The sequence below is a fragment of the Adiantum capillus-veneris genome, chromosome 7, assembly GCF_014529385.1.
Source record: "Adiantum capillus-veneris isolate H3 chromosome 7, ASM1452938v2, whole genome shotgun sequence".
Classification (NCBI taxonomy): domain Eukaryota; kingdom Viridiplantae; phylum Streptophyta; class Polypodiopsida; order Polypodiales; family Pteridaceae; genus Adiantum; species Adiantum capillus-veneris.
Genome location: NC_140937.1, coordinates 84,795,944 through 84,809,134, shown reverse-complemented (window position 1 = coordinate 84,809,134; position 13,191 = coordinate 84,795,944).

Here is a 13,191-nt window from a genome sequence, read left to right as displayed (position 1 = left end):
AGAGTAGGATGAACCTGGGAAGCTCATTATTTTTCATTGACAAGGCATACATGAGCATCAAAGAACGTGCACTAACTCAATGGAATTCATTGCTATCTGGTCCTCTTGCATCATTATTTGTGCAAGATGTGAACCAGTGGAACAGACTTTTTAAAGCAAATTAGGATATTCTTGGAGGCTCATTTTGGTCTTGGGGCCTCTACTATTGGGCACATTGTTTTCAAAAAAAAAATCACTTTAGTCCAGTATCCGCCTGGCAATCTACATTTTTTGTTAGCAGTGTTTGCATCTCCAATCTAATATATTTCATACGCTAGACCCTAGTATTGCCTATGGGATCGATACACTTGAAGAGTGGCCACAATACTACATGGAAGATTACTGGGGACAAGTCAAGCATGTTTATCAAGTAGCTGCTCTTGCAGTAAGAGGCCAAAATATCAATCTCACTGCCAAGAGACCACTCTTCATTGCTACAAGTGTGGGGGTCCGCATCGTGTAGTTGTGTGCCCTATTAGACTACAAAAGAATTCCACACTAGTGTACACCAATCAAGGGAGCAAATCTACAATGCTTGTACTCATGTGTAATAATGTGGCATAGATCATTTGATTTCCCAATGTCTTAAGAACCTGAATGCACCAAAGACCACGCCATTGAACTTCATTGAGATTGTTAAAGCATCATCACAAAGTACACATGTGGTACCAGTAAATGTGATCATATGATTGATGCTCCAAAATCAAAATTATATTCTTGAGGAAAGAGACACGGCATCAATCGCCCAATCCCAAAAGAAGAAAAAAACACGAAGGAAGAGATTGCAAAAAGCAACGAAGTCAAACCCTAGTTCAAAGACCAACATAGGGACTGGTGATGACCCGATGTATATGAGCAACCTTGAAAATGATTATGATTCAGATGAGACCATGGAGACTAAAATGGCCATTAGGAAAGAAAAAACCAAGGAGGATCATCATGAGCCACAATGGCCAAAATCCAAGGAACCAAGGAAGAAGATTGGAACTTACCCAAACCCTATAGAGGAGATTGGAGCAAGCCAAGCAATTAAGGAGTTTGGTAGAAGAGACCAAGAGGGAGCTAGAGCCAATATAGATCCAAATTATAGACACAGTGTTTCCTACACAAAATTAGCCTCACAAGGACCATAGACCACTAGCCATACCTAATGTCATCCAAGAACAAAGTGACTTAAGTCATTGGAAAGCGGGCATACTCCTTTCTTGTTGGAGAGGAGGTTCATGGAAGGATTACTATGGCCCTATCAAAGAAATGTAGATTCCATCTTCCCCATGGCGAGGAACTGAAGCCCAAAAAGTGCCGTTACATATTGCCAAATTGATGGATTTCATGGATTCAGAAGTTAGAACCACTATCGTGTCTAAACTATATGGAGACCTCGAGCTATTCCTAGCTCTTTGAACTCTCCTCAATGGACAATAGAAAGTTGAGTTACCACAATTTTCACATATGGATAGGGCTAATGAAGTACCAATAGAGGAGGACCACTTAGATCCATGATCCAACCTAGATGAGAACTCTGTTGTTGAGATACCTGTTAACAAATTGGGACAATACTTTGAAGGCAATGAATCCATTGCAACCCTACCAATCACTATTAAAGGATTAACTGTGAAGGGAAACCTTGATGGTGACGCTAGGGTCAGCATTGTAACTAAAAATTGTTGGGAATCTATGGGTAGACCTCACCTCAGGACTACAAACATAGTGGTAAAGATAGCCAATGGGACCATTGTTAAACCTATTGGGATGCTAGAAGATCTCAAGATCAAGGTCCTTGGACACAAGGTAAGGCATACCCACATTGTTATGGATTTTTCTACATGTCATCCGAGATAATCTTAGGATGTCCTTTCATGAGGGAAGCAAAAATGGTGCATGACTGGTCTAAAAACTATGTCTACTTATAGTTCCAAGACTCTGTCATTCAAGTTGATCCTTTAATTGGTCGAGAAAATACTCTAGGAAACATATTTATATGGTCAAAAGGCCGCTCTAATACCAATTGTTAGGATTGACTGGGGGTGCAATGAAGCTCAAGGAGGTTTGAAGGCTAGAGCATCCATAGATACACATTAGAGAGAGAAGGAAAGAGAGAGAGAGAGAGAGAGTTTCAAACTTTACAATGCTCAATGTACAAAATGTACAATCCAATATCTTTACAACATAGCATAAGTACAAAAAGAAGAGGGGTATATGTACAAATATTTGATAGCAGTATCCAGCCAGCTCTCATCTCCAAGTGGCCTGCAAAATAGCTACACATATATATTATGTGTCACATCAAAACTTGTACTAGGTGTAGAAGGATTTCCTATGCCCACCTTTTAGTACATATAGCACAACCATCTAGAGCTTCAACTTTTGTGGCTAAAAACAAGAATGAGACATGCAAGACTCAACGTGAGTTGACAAGGGAAACATACAAATGGATCCCTAAAGCTTTGTTAATGACCACTTTTGATGCTCAATCTGGTTCAAAACAGAAGCCTCATAAGAGACGCCCCACTCGCCCCAAGAAATGTAAGAAAATGTTGCGTTGGATTCATAAATGACTATTAAAAGCCCAAGGGTACTATGACAAAAATAATGACACGTCACGCACAATGACACAACCCTTATGATATTTGCAAACTAACCAAAATCTATCTCTGTGTACAGATATGGCTAGTATGCCAGAGTCATCCAATCCTACCTTGGGTGAGAGGTACCTCTTTACTTTTCTCAAGTGTTTCACATGGTTTACCTTGTGCTTAACTCTGAATGGGATTTGGTAAATACACTAGAGGGTGAGAAAAAAATTGAGGAATTAGAATGGCTGATACGTCTCTTGACCATGACTGATCCCTACTCAGTCATGGTCAAGAGACTGATCCCTACTCAGTCATGTGCAATTGGAGAGCTGCTCTCTACTCAGTAGAGAGTAGCTCTCCAATTGCACAAACTTATCCTTTTGAGCAAGATGAATATCCATGCCTAGTGACCTTTTTAGTGAACCTTTATGCATTTGATGATGAGGAAGATTTACATGATTTCATGGATGGGACACATGGTTTCACTTAGGATGACTTTATTTATCTTGACAATGATGAGGATAGAGGTTTAGACTTAGGAATGCCAGTCCCTCTATACAATATCCTATTCCCTTGACCATATAGGGGGGTGCAAATAAATGGGTTAGGCCTCTTTATGTTGTTTTGATTTTGTTCAATAAGGGTTGGTGCCTCTTCCCACTGATGTGTCTCTAGAGGTATTTCCTAGTGTGTATAGGAACGTATTGCAGTAGTTAGGCTTCCAAACATCAGACAATATTTTTCGAGTTCACTCACTAAGTCGAGAACAATGGCCAATACAAGCAGGTGTTTCTTGTCCATTATTGTTGCTTGTTGTCTTTTCTAACATTCATTTTTTGTTTGCTTTAATCGTGATTGGTAGCAAAATGTTCAGCACATTTTGATTAGTATTAGACATTAGATTCAATATAATTTTATGTCATAGTCTCTTGTCTAGCTTTATTAATCACGAAGTCTGGCTAAGCTAGTTTGACCAAGGTAGGGCGTTAGAAATCCTCTCTTGATACCATAGGAGACATCTTCCTAATTTTCAATGGTTACCTTAGGCTCTTAATCCGATATTATGAAGCATGGCATGTAGTGTGTCAGTGCTTTCTAGTGGGCTTAATTCCTCCTGACCTTTAGCTTAAAATATTATAATGGGAGTTTGACTATTGTGATGAGCCTGGGGAGGTAACAATGTCAAAATGACACCCCAAAGTTACAAAATTGAAATGCAAAAAAAGAAAAACAACCAAAAAACAAAAAACAGAAATGCCAACAATGTAAAATCTTAAGCTGGAAGAGAAATCCCGGCTTGATTTGGTTCTTCATTCACATGAATTGCCTATGATACTAGAGCTCTAGAGGTTCCCAGTGTGGGCGCTTTTTCTTGCGAAGCAAAAAGCCCCAGCCATACAAAATAAGCACACACGTCAAATGACTTTGAATCAATGTGACAAACAGAGAACCCAAAAGATTAATTAAAGCTATATGTGAAAACAAAGCATATATGATAAACATTTTAAGGGGTCAAGTAAAGGGAAAAATTCATGCGATGATTTCATGTGCGATTTCCTTTCTCGTATCTTAACTAGAGACGCTCTTCTAGGTATAGCCTCTAGTCAGCCCTAGGACATGAAACACTCTGCTCTCCTGATTAAATAGCTTAATTGACCATAGAGAATTGAGAAGCTTGCCCACGGAGTTAATAGTTGACCTTTAGTGCCTATTGACAGTTAAATTATTGACACTAGAAATTTTAATTCGTTGACCTTTACAAGTGCTTATATGTTTGATTATGTTACATTTTAATGTTAATTGCTCAACAAATTGTTTAATATTTTGTTACCAATCATTATGTGTGCTTGTTTAGTGCATATGATTTTTAATTATCCATGTCTTATGGGAATGCAACTACTGTGCCATTTTTGGTTGATTTTGCAGTGTTTGAGTGAAGCTAAAGAGTTGAGCTCTTGTAGAGGAACATTGCAGACTCTTGTAGTATTAAAGTTATTGATTGAGAGCACGTCCATGGACCACTACTCTCATCAAGATTTTAAACTACTACGAGACCATACGAGTGGACCCACCAAGTTTCTACTTTTTGAACACACCTTCCTAAATTCCAAGGTCGAAATTTGCATCAAGAACGAGGGCATGTTAACTTTGGTCATCGTCGTTATTATTATTGAGCTATATGCCGGGCTTGTTGGCTTCACACATGTATTCATGGGTGATTGTCAATGATAGGCGTATGCCATATTTAGTAGAGAGAGAGAGAGAGAGAGAGAGAGAGAGAGAGAGAGAGAGACCTAGTTCTAGTTTGAAGTACTAAAGCCATTGAGTGGAGGCTTTCTCATTGACGTAGCCCACATTGGGTGAACCATGTATATTGTGTGTGCTCTCTCTCTCTCTCTATAATCTCTCGTGTGTGAAAATTATCTCTCTCCATTAAGTAAACTAATCTAATATCTACTTAGCTACGGCCTATTTCCTAACAAATTTTTATTGTATGTTTTTTTGTTTCCTGGCTCATTTTGCTTGATACTTATTTTGTCTTCTAGACTTTTGGTTGGGGAAAATTATGCCATTTTGATTGACCAATGTCTTAGCTATGTCAATGACACTTATGAATAATGTTTTAAAACCATATCTAGGCAAAATTTCATCATCATCTTCCTAGATGGCATCCTTGTTTTATAGTGTTACAAATTAGAATCATTTTGTACATCTTTGAGAAGTGTTTGATTTATTATGTCAACACAAGCTTTATGACAAGGAAAGTAAGTGTTACTTTTTCAAAACAAAAGTGCATTACTTTAACCGTTTCATTACAACAAATGGTATAGCAATGGATAGTTTCAAATGGATACTATTATTAAGTAGCCTCACCTTAGTAATTTGAAAAACTCCAATTTTGTGTAGAATTTGAAGGCTTTCATTGAAGTTTGTTGAAGATAATGAAAAGTTGTTCCTATGAAGAACAAATTGAAGAATAAAGGCAAAAAAAAAAGGAAAAAAGATTAGAGTAGAGACGTACATAGCTATAGAGATGTAAAGAGGACTCCCATATAATATTTTGATTTGGCGACTGTTGCAGAGTATGAAGTACCTACGTGGTTTAATTGTAAAGCTCACATATGGATGTGTGGAGCTTTGGATTGTGACAGTCTCGCAAAAGAGGAGGGTAAAGAGCACAGGTCATTTAAAGATCCCGACTATGTACCTAAACCTTTCCCAGAAGAAAGAATGGAACCCCTAGAGTGGACTCAAATTTTGGCCACCTTAGATATGTGTGTCAATGAGATCACCCCTACGAAGTTTTGTGATGAGGAAGGCTTTAATATAACTCCCTATTTTATGATGAAGGTGTTGAAGGAAACTAATGAAAATTGTAAGTCTATCATAGATTACCATGCAAAGACACAAATGAAGGAAGAAAAACCACCACGAGAGTTTGTCGTCATCAACATACCTGAAGAATCGACAAAAATTGTTTCAAGGAAGTCAACTAAGAAAAAAGCGCAATTGAAAGCAGATGAAGGAGCAAAGTTTCCAAGTTCCACATCAGATGTTCAACGAGCTCAAGATCAAAAGAAGGACAAAAGATTAATTGTCTCCTACAATGATCAAATTCAACACATGTGGAGAAACAAGACTCAAAAAACACATGTTCGATTGTAATCGATCCTTACACGACAAAGAATCTACTCAATTATGGCACTTGGATAATGATGGGCAAACCACCAATCAAAGAGCTAGAAGAAACATTGTACACAAGCTTAAAAATACCAATACTTAGCTTTGGTATGGCAAAAGCCGCACTCGAGTCAGGTATCAAGGAGTGGAGAATCTTCTACATCAAAAACCTTTCTTGGAAACGTGGAATCTATTGAGACGTCATTTGATGTCACATGTGCTACACTTGTTTCTTGAAGCACCCATCAACTCCATCTCTTACACTGCATGATTTTGTTTAACAAATTTCTCATTTGCATATAGAGTATCCCATAATTGGCACTTGCATTAGACACTCTTCCTTTGTTTCTCCCAAGCACTCACTTTGCCTGATGAACAGGTACCTTAAGTCCAATTTCTCAACTCCAATAAGAGCGTATACCAAAGATACTTTTTCTCACCGGGTTTTTTTTTCCTTTGGTCATCCAGGTTTTAGACCTTAATTAACAACTACTCATCACTATCCTCTTGTATATATTCCTTCTACATCATCAATGAGGATAATGCTACCCACATCAATCGTCAAAAAATTGGAGAAACAACTACAACGAATCTCGACCCTTCTTGTTGAGAGCAACTCTTATCTTCAAGGGCAACAACAAAGCTTCATCAAACAATGGTAGGTTGAAGAATGGCGTACAACGACAAATTCAGCAAGAGAGCTACCAACAACAATTGTATGTAGCTCACACAAGGCTTCAAAGGTGGTGAAATGTTAGTACATAGGAATCGCATTAAAGTGGAACCTAAGCAAGGTCCATTATAAGGTCAACCATCCATAGAAGCTCATTTTTAACAAAGGTAGGCAACAACAACAGCTATTTTCATGGCCAAAAGTGGCCAAAAAGAGGAGATTCTGTAACAAGATGTAAAAATTCCTCGACAATCGAAGTCCAACACACGTATCAAATAGCACCCAACATATATGAATCACTCAAGGAGGGAGGGAACGTCGTTAACTAGTCTTGAAGACAACCCTAACAACAACATTGCACATGGTCATGTCACGGACGACATGAAGTAGGAGGGGGGGAGTGTTGGAAGACTCCAACAATAGATGCCATTTCATGAGAAGAAGATGCTCAAGAGGTTGTTTGAGCCTTTGTAAACAGAAAGTAGGAGGGGAGGAGTGTTGAAAGATTCCAACAATAGATGCCATTTCACGAAAAGAAGATGCTCGAGAGGTTGTTTGAACCTTTGTGATTTCCCCGTCAAAAACCCATTAGATCTTTGATCACGTTTCATCTATGCAAAATCCCGGGATATGAGCTTTCAAGATGTATCATAAGTTAGACAAGCTTCTAGGATAGGTCAATTATTTTTGAAAGTAGTTTTGGCCTTTGTACATAAGAGACCCATAGCTAAGTATAAAAGGCAGCTTTGTAAGGTTTTGAGAAAAAGTTCTATTATTATTAATAAGTGATAAGGTTTTCTTTATACGTCATGAGCTCCCTCTTTTTGTCAAGATTTCATCTCTTTGCACCACACCGCACGGTTATCGTATCGACAAACCGAGAGCATCAGTTATCGTATCGAAAAATCGAGAGCATCATCACGTTAGCCTCGAGGAGCTCTATGCACTGAAATCTACATTGCAAGTAGATCCGAGCGTCGACTCTCACGACCTTCCAGGTAACATATCTCACTATCCGAGCGAGATTCCGTCAATTGCACGTGAATCCCAGCACTTAGCAACATCTGGTAGGTGTGTCCAACACTAGATTCGACGACCAGTACTTTCGATGATGGAAAAAATCACGATTTTTACAAGTGTGTAGATTTTAGGTTTGATAGTTTTAGAAACCTAGTAAGGAATGTGCCTACCAAGTTTGGTGTTGGTCGGAGTTGATTTGCTACTGGTTTTGCATGTGGATGTGTGATTGGAATGGAGAGGTAGAAAACAATTTTTTTACAGTTAGAGAGTTTGTAGATCATTTTCACAGAGTGTATTGTGTTCAAAGAAGAGATTGACAACCTCTTGGCGTGCCTCCATGCCCTAGTCGAGTCACTTGCTTCCAAGATTGACATTTTAGTGTTGGTTCCATCTCTTTCTGAGATGTGATAGGTGATGATCGTTGTGGTCCTCCAGACAAAAATATAAGGTGTTTGTATTGCCATTTTAAACATCATGTGATTTCACGTGGAATAAGCTCCGAGGCTAATGATACAACAAAGAAGACTATCAAAACACAACCATAGTACTCATGGATATATATATATATATATATATATATATATATATATAGAGAGAGAGAGAGAGAGAGAGAGAGAGAGGAGAGATTTCTAAGATGCTATGTTGTTGAGATGCTGCAGCAGCCATGGTCTAACGGACTGAGAAAGCTAGTAGATACTAAATATGGCATTCTTATGCATCCAAAAGTAGTTGTGGAGGATATGGAGGAGAGACACAGACATCACATTGAGCCCGAAAGCCAAAAGATTGACACAACTCTGAGCCCATAAGTAGACGCTAAGACAAAATGACTCTAGACACGAATCACTCTCAGCGCAAACACACTCCTATAGAGAGAGAGAGAGAGAGAGAGAGAGAGAGAGAGAGAGAGAGAGAGAGAGAGAGAGATGGGACAACTACAGTGCTAGGGATGGAGGGACCCAATGAGAGAGCATTGTAGAGTCAAGACAGAGTGGAGGCAAGAGGATGTTCAATAGTGTTTAATGGAAAGGAAGTTTCCTTAATTGTTTATATATCTTTATTTTTAAATGCTTTTGGAAACTCCAAGCTCTCCTTATTCCCTCCCTCTCTACCAAAAGGGCTTTATAATTTTACTTAAACACCCACACCCCTTTCTCTCCTCGCAAAGGGGTGTCCAAGACACTTTTTTTTGGTACCACCTAAACATGCTTTCTCTCAGCTAGTAAAACTACTATGTAGTCTGACTATATACAAGCGCCTGATTCCCCACCGTCTATATAATGAAATCATTGAATGTGGTTTCTATGCAAGCACATGCTCAATACATCACCCAAGACATAATATTTACTACTTCCCACATAGCATGTCTCCAAGAAACAAGGCAATACTTTGCATTGCATTGTTAAAGGACCGAGGATTGTGTTACCATATACATGTGGTAGTGATGTGTGTGAACACACTAGGACCACCGGGGCATTTTTTCCCTCTTTAGGAGGTTTTTTCCCCCGTGCATTGTATATACACCCATCACTCTAGGGCTATCTATCTTTCCATTGCACACTAAGTAACACACTCTCTATTGTGTGCCTTGAGCTTCCTTCGTCTTCTCCAAGCTGTGTGTGTTTCTCTGCAACCCTAATTCCAACAATTGGTATCAGAGCAGGTCACGTCCTCCCGGGCTTAGTCGCCAGCTGCTCCAGTACACGCCTGCTCACTTTCTCCAATTTCAGTGAGCTTTGGCGAGCGTTCGCAGGTCGACAAATATTTTGGGGAAGCTCAAAGAGCCTGGTCTGCTCAGAATTTTGATTTGGGCTCATTTCGGCCTCCGTTTCCACTACAGGCAGTACTGCACAGGCTATTTCGTCATTTTGTGCAGAATTTATGTCAGTGCCAATTTCTGCATAACAGGTGCCTTATAGTCTTCTACGGTTTGTGCTATATAGCACAGGTTGTTCCCGCTCCGTTTCTCCTATTTTCGAGCAGTTTTCACATCAGGTGCAGCATTTACCATGGCTGACAACAACAACACAGATGTGTTCAAGATGTTTGCTGCTGAGGACAGGTTGGATGGGGACAACTACCCTATGTGGGCTTATATGATGCAACATGTTCTTGTGTCAAAGGGTGTCTGGAACATTGTGCAGGGCATTGATGTACGTCCTGGTTCTGAGGATGTAGGAGATGTTGAGGATGTTGCAGGTCTTGCTGCAAGGATTGCAGCTGCTAGAGTTGTTTTGCCTACGGCAGAACAAGCTCGTTGGGATGTTAAGGATGCGCAGGCTCATGCATTGATTGCGTTGTCTGTGAAGCGCACCATTGTTCCTCACATCCGTTCAGCAAAATCTGCAAAACAGGCTTGGGATATTCTAGCAGGTCTTTATGCAAGCCGCAATGAGGCTAAAATTGCTTTGCCGCGTAAAGAGCTAGAGTCAAAGATTATACATGAGGAAGATGATATGGACACTTTCCTTGCTAGTGTCAAGGATATCAATGAGCAGCTTATTTCTGCAGGTGAAGTCATTTCAGACAGTTCCCTTGTGCAGACTGTTCTTGATGCCTTACCAGATCTTACCAGACTTTTGCTAGTACTTGGAGACTGATGACCCAAGGAAATCCAGAAGTTGTCAAGTTTGATGCATTATGCACATTGCTGTTGCAAGAGTCACTGTCCAGAAAAAACAGGCCTAGACAGCGTGCAGTTGAACAGGCTTTTATTGCTTCTCAAAGAAAGGGTGGTAACAGTAATGCAGCCACTTCTTATGGTTCTGCTGTGAGTGGCAAAAATTATGTTCCTAATGCTTCTGCTCGCAGTACTTCGTCTGGCAATTCCGGTGATAAGGGCAAAAAGAAGATGCGTTGCCATTATTGTAAAGCCAATGATCACTTGATCAAGTCGTGTCCTACGTTGAAGGGTCATAGCTGCCTAAATCAAACCACAATTGATGCGACTAAACAAAATCACAATTGCCGGACCCAATTGAATCACACGCATATGTGGTATTTCGACAGTGGTGCTACAAAGCACATTACCTCACATCGTGAATTGTTTACCTCTCTCGAGTCTGTCCCTCATGGGAATTCAGTCACTTGTGCCAACAATGCCTCTTATCCAGTTCAGGGAGTTGGAAAGATTGTGCTCACTACTGCTAATGGCAGTTCCTTCACACTTGTTGATGCACTTTATGTACCTGGGATCAAGAAGAATCTCTTGTCTGTATCCGCACTTGCTAGACTTGGACTTGTAGTCAAATTTGTGGATGACAGATGTACAGTTCATGATCTCAGTTTTGGTGATGAAATTGTTGCATCTGGGCTTTTGTGCCGTGGGCAGTATAAGCTCACTTTGTATGACAAGTATGGACAAAATTTTGCAAATGTTGTTGCAGATTCAAGGGCTATTTCAGATGCAAAACTTTGGCATGCACGTTTTTGTCATCTGAATTTTGCCAGTTTGCTGCGTTTGCAGAAATATGATATGGTTGCTTCTTTGCCGCCTCTTGAAGCACTTGTCAAACATGTTTGTGAAGGCTCTATTTTGGGTAAGATGCAGCGTTCTAAGTTTCCAAAGGATGGTTCAGTTCAGGCCACATGCAGGTTGCAGCTTGTGCATAGTGATGTTTGTGGGCCCATGCAAACTCCGTCCTTGGGCAATTACCTGTACTTCGTGACTTTCAATCACTCCAGGCATGCATGGGTATTTCCGCTTAAAGCGAAGTCCGAAGTTTTTATGTGCTTCAAACAATTTCTGGCTATGGCTGAAAATGTCTCGAAATGTACTATGGGCACCCTCCGTTCCGATCGAGGGGGGGAGTATATGTCTCATGAATTTAATGCATTTCTGGCTAGTCGTGGGATAAAACACCAATGTACAGTGCCTTATACGCCTCAGCAAAATGGTGTTGCTGAGAGGAAAAACAGGTCACTGACGGAAATGGCACGATGTATGGTCAAAAGTCAAGCTTTACCGCATTCTTTTTGGCTTGAGGCCATCATGTGTGCCACTTATGTACTAAACAGGTGTCCTATGAAAGCTTTGCAGTCTATTACTCCATATGAAGCATGGCATGATAGAAAGCCTTCTATTGAGCACATGCGTGTTTTTGGCTGTTTGGCATATGCTTTGGTGCCACAAGTGCAGCGCAGAAAATTGGATGATAAGGCTGTCAAATGTATTTTTGTTGGTTATAGTGCTGAAAGCAAAGGTTACAGGTTGTATCATCCGCAAACAAAACGTATTCTGGTTTCTCGGGATGTAGTGTTTGTGGAAGATTCTGTTCAGCCCTTGCTTTCATGTACTAGAGACAGTAATGTAAGCTCACAGGACATTTATGACACTTTGTTGCCTCTTTTCAGTGGTGGAAATACGAATGTAAGTTCCAATGAGGCAAATGTACAGCCTATGGGGGTTTCTGAAAATGTTTTAGATCAGCCTATTACTGATGCAGATGTACATGATGTACTTGATGAGGAAAGGGTTGAAAATGAGCAGGCTAGAGGTATGCCAAAATGGCTGGTGCACACTTTGCGTGACAGTAAATTGGATGCACATTTGTCTAGTCGTACTGGTTCAGGCTCTCGCCATGCATCTTATGCATCAGATTGTTATGCTTTGGCTGTGTCTAGTTTACATGATGTTGAGGAGCCTCTGTCTTTTGATGAAGCACAAAATTCAGAAAATTGGATGGCTGCCATGCAATCAGAATATGATGCACTTATAGAAAATGACACATGGACTTTATGTGATTTGCCTCCTGGCAAAAAGGCCATTGGTACGAAGTGGGTTTACAAGTTGAAACGCAAACCGGATGGTGAGATCGATCGCCATAAGGCTCGACTTGTTGCAAAGGGTTATGCACAGCAAAAAGGCATAGATTATGAAGAAACTTTTGCTCCCACTTGTCGTATGACTACTGTACGTTTTCTATATGCATTGGCAGCTCATTTTGGTTGGGATGTACATCAATCAGACATTGTTACTGCTTTCTTGAATGGTGACATATTTGAGGAAGTTTATGTAACGCAGCCTCGCGGTTTTGTCATAAAAGGACAAGAGGACAAAGTGTGCAAATGTAACAAGGCTTTGTATGGGTTGAAGCAATCTCCTCGTGCTTGGTATGAGAAAGCTGACACTCATTTGGTCAAACAAGGCTTTCGTAACAGTCCAACAGAAAGCACATTGTATGTAAAGCGTGAGGGTGATGT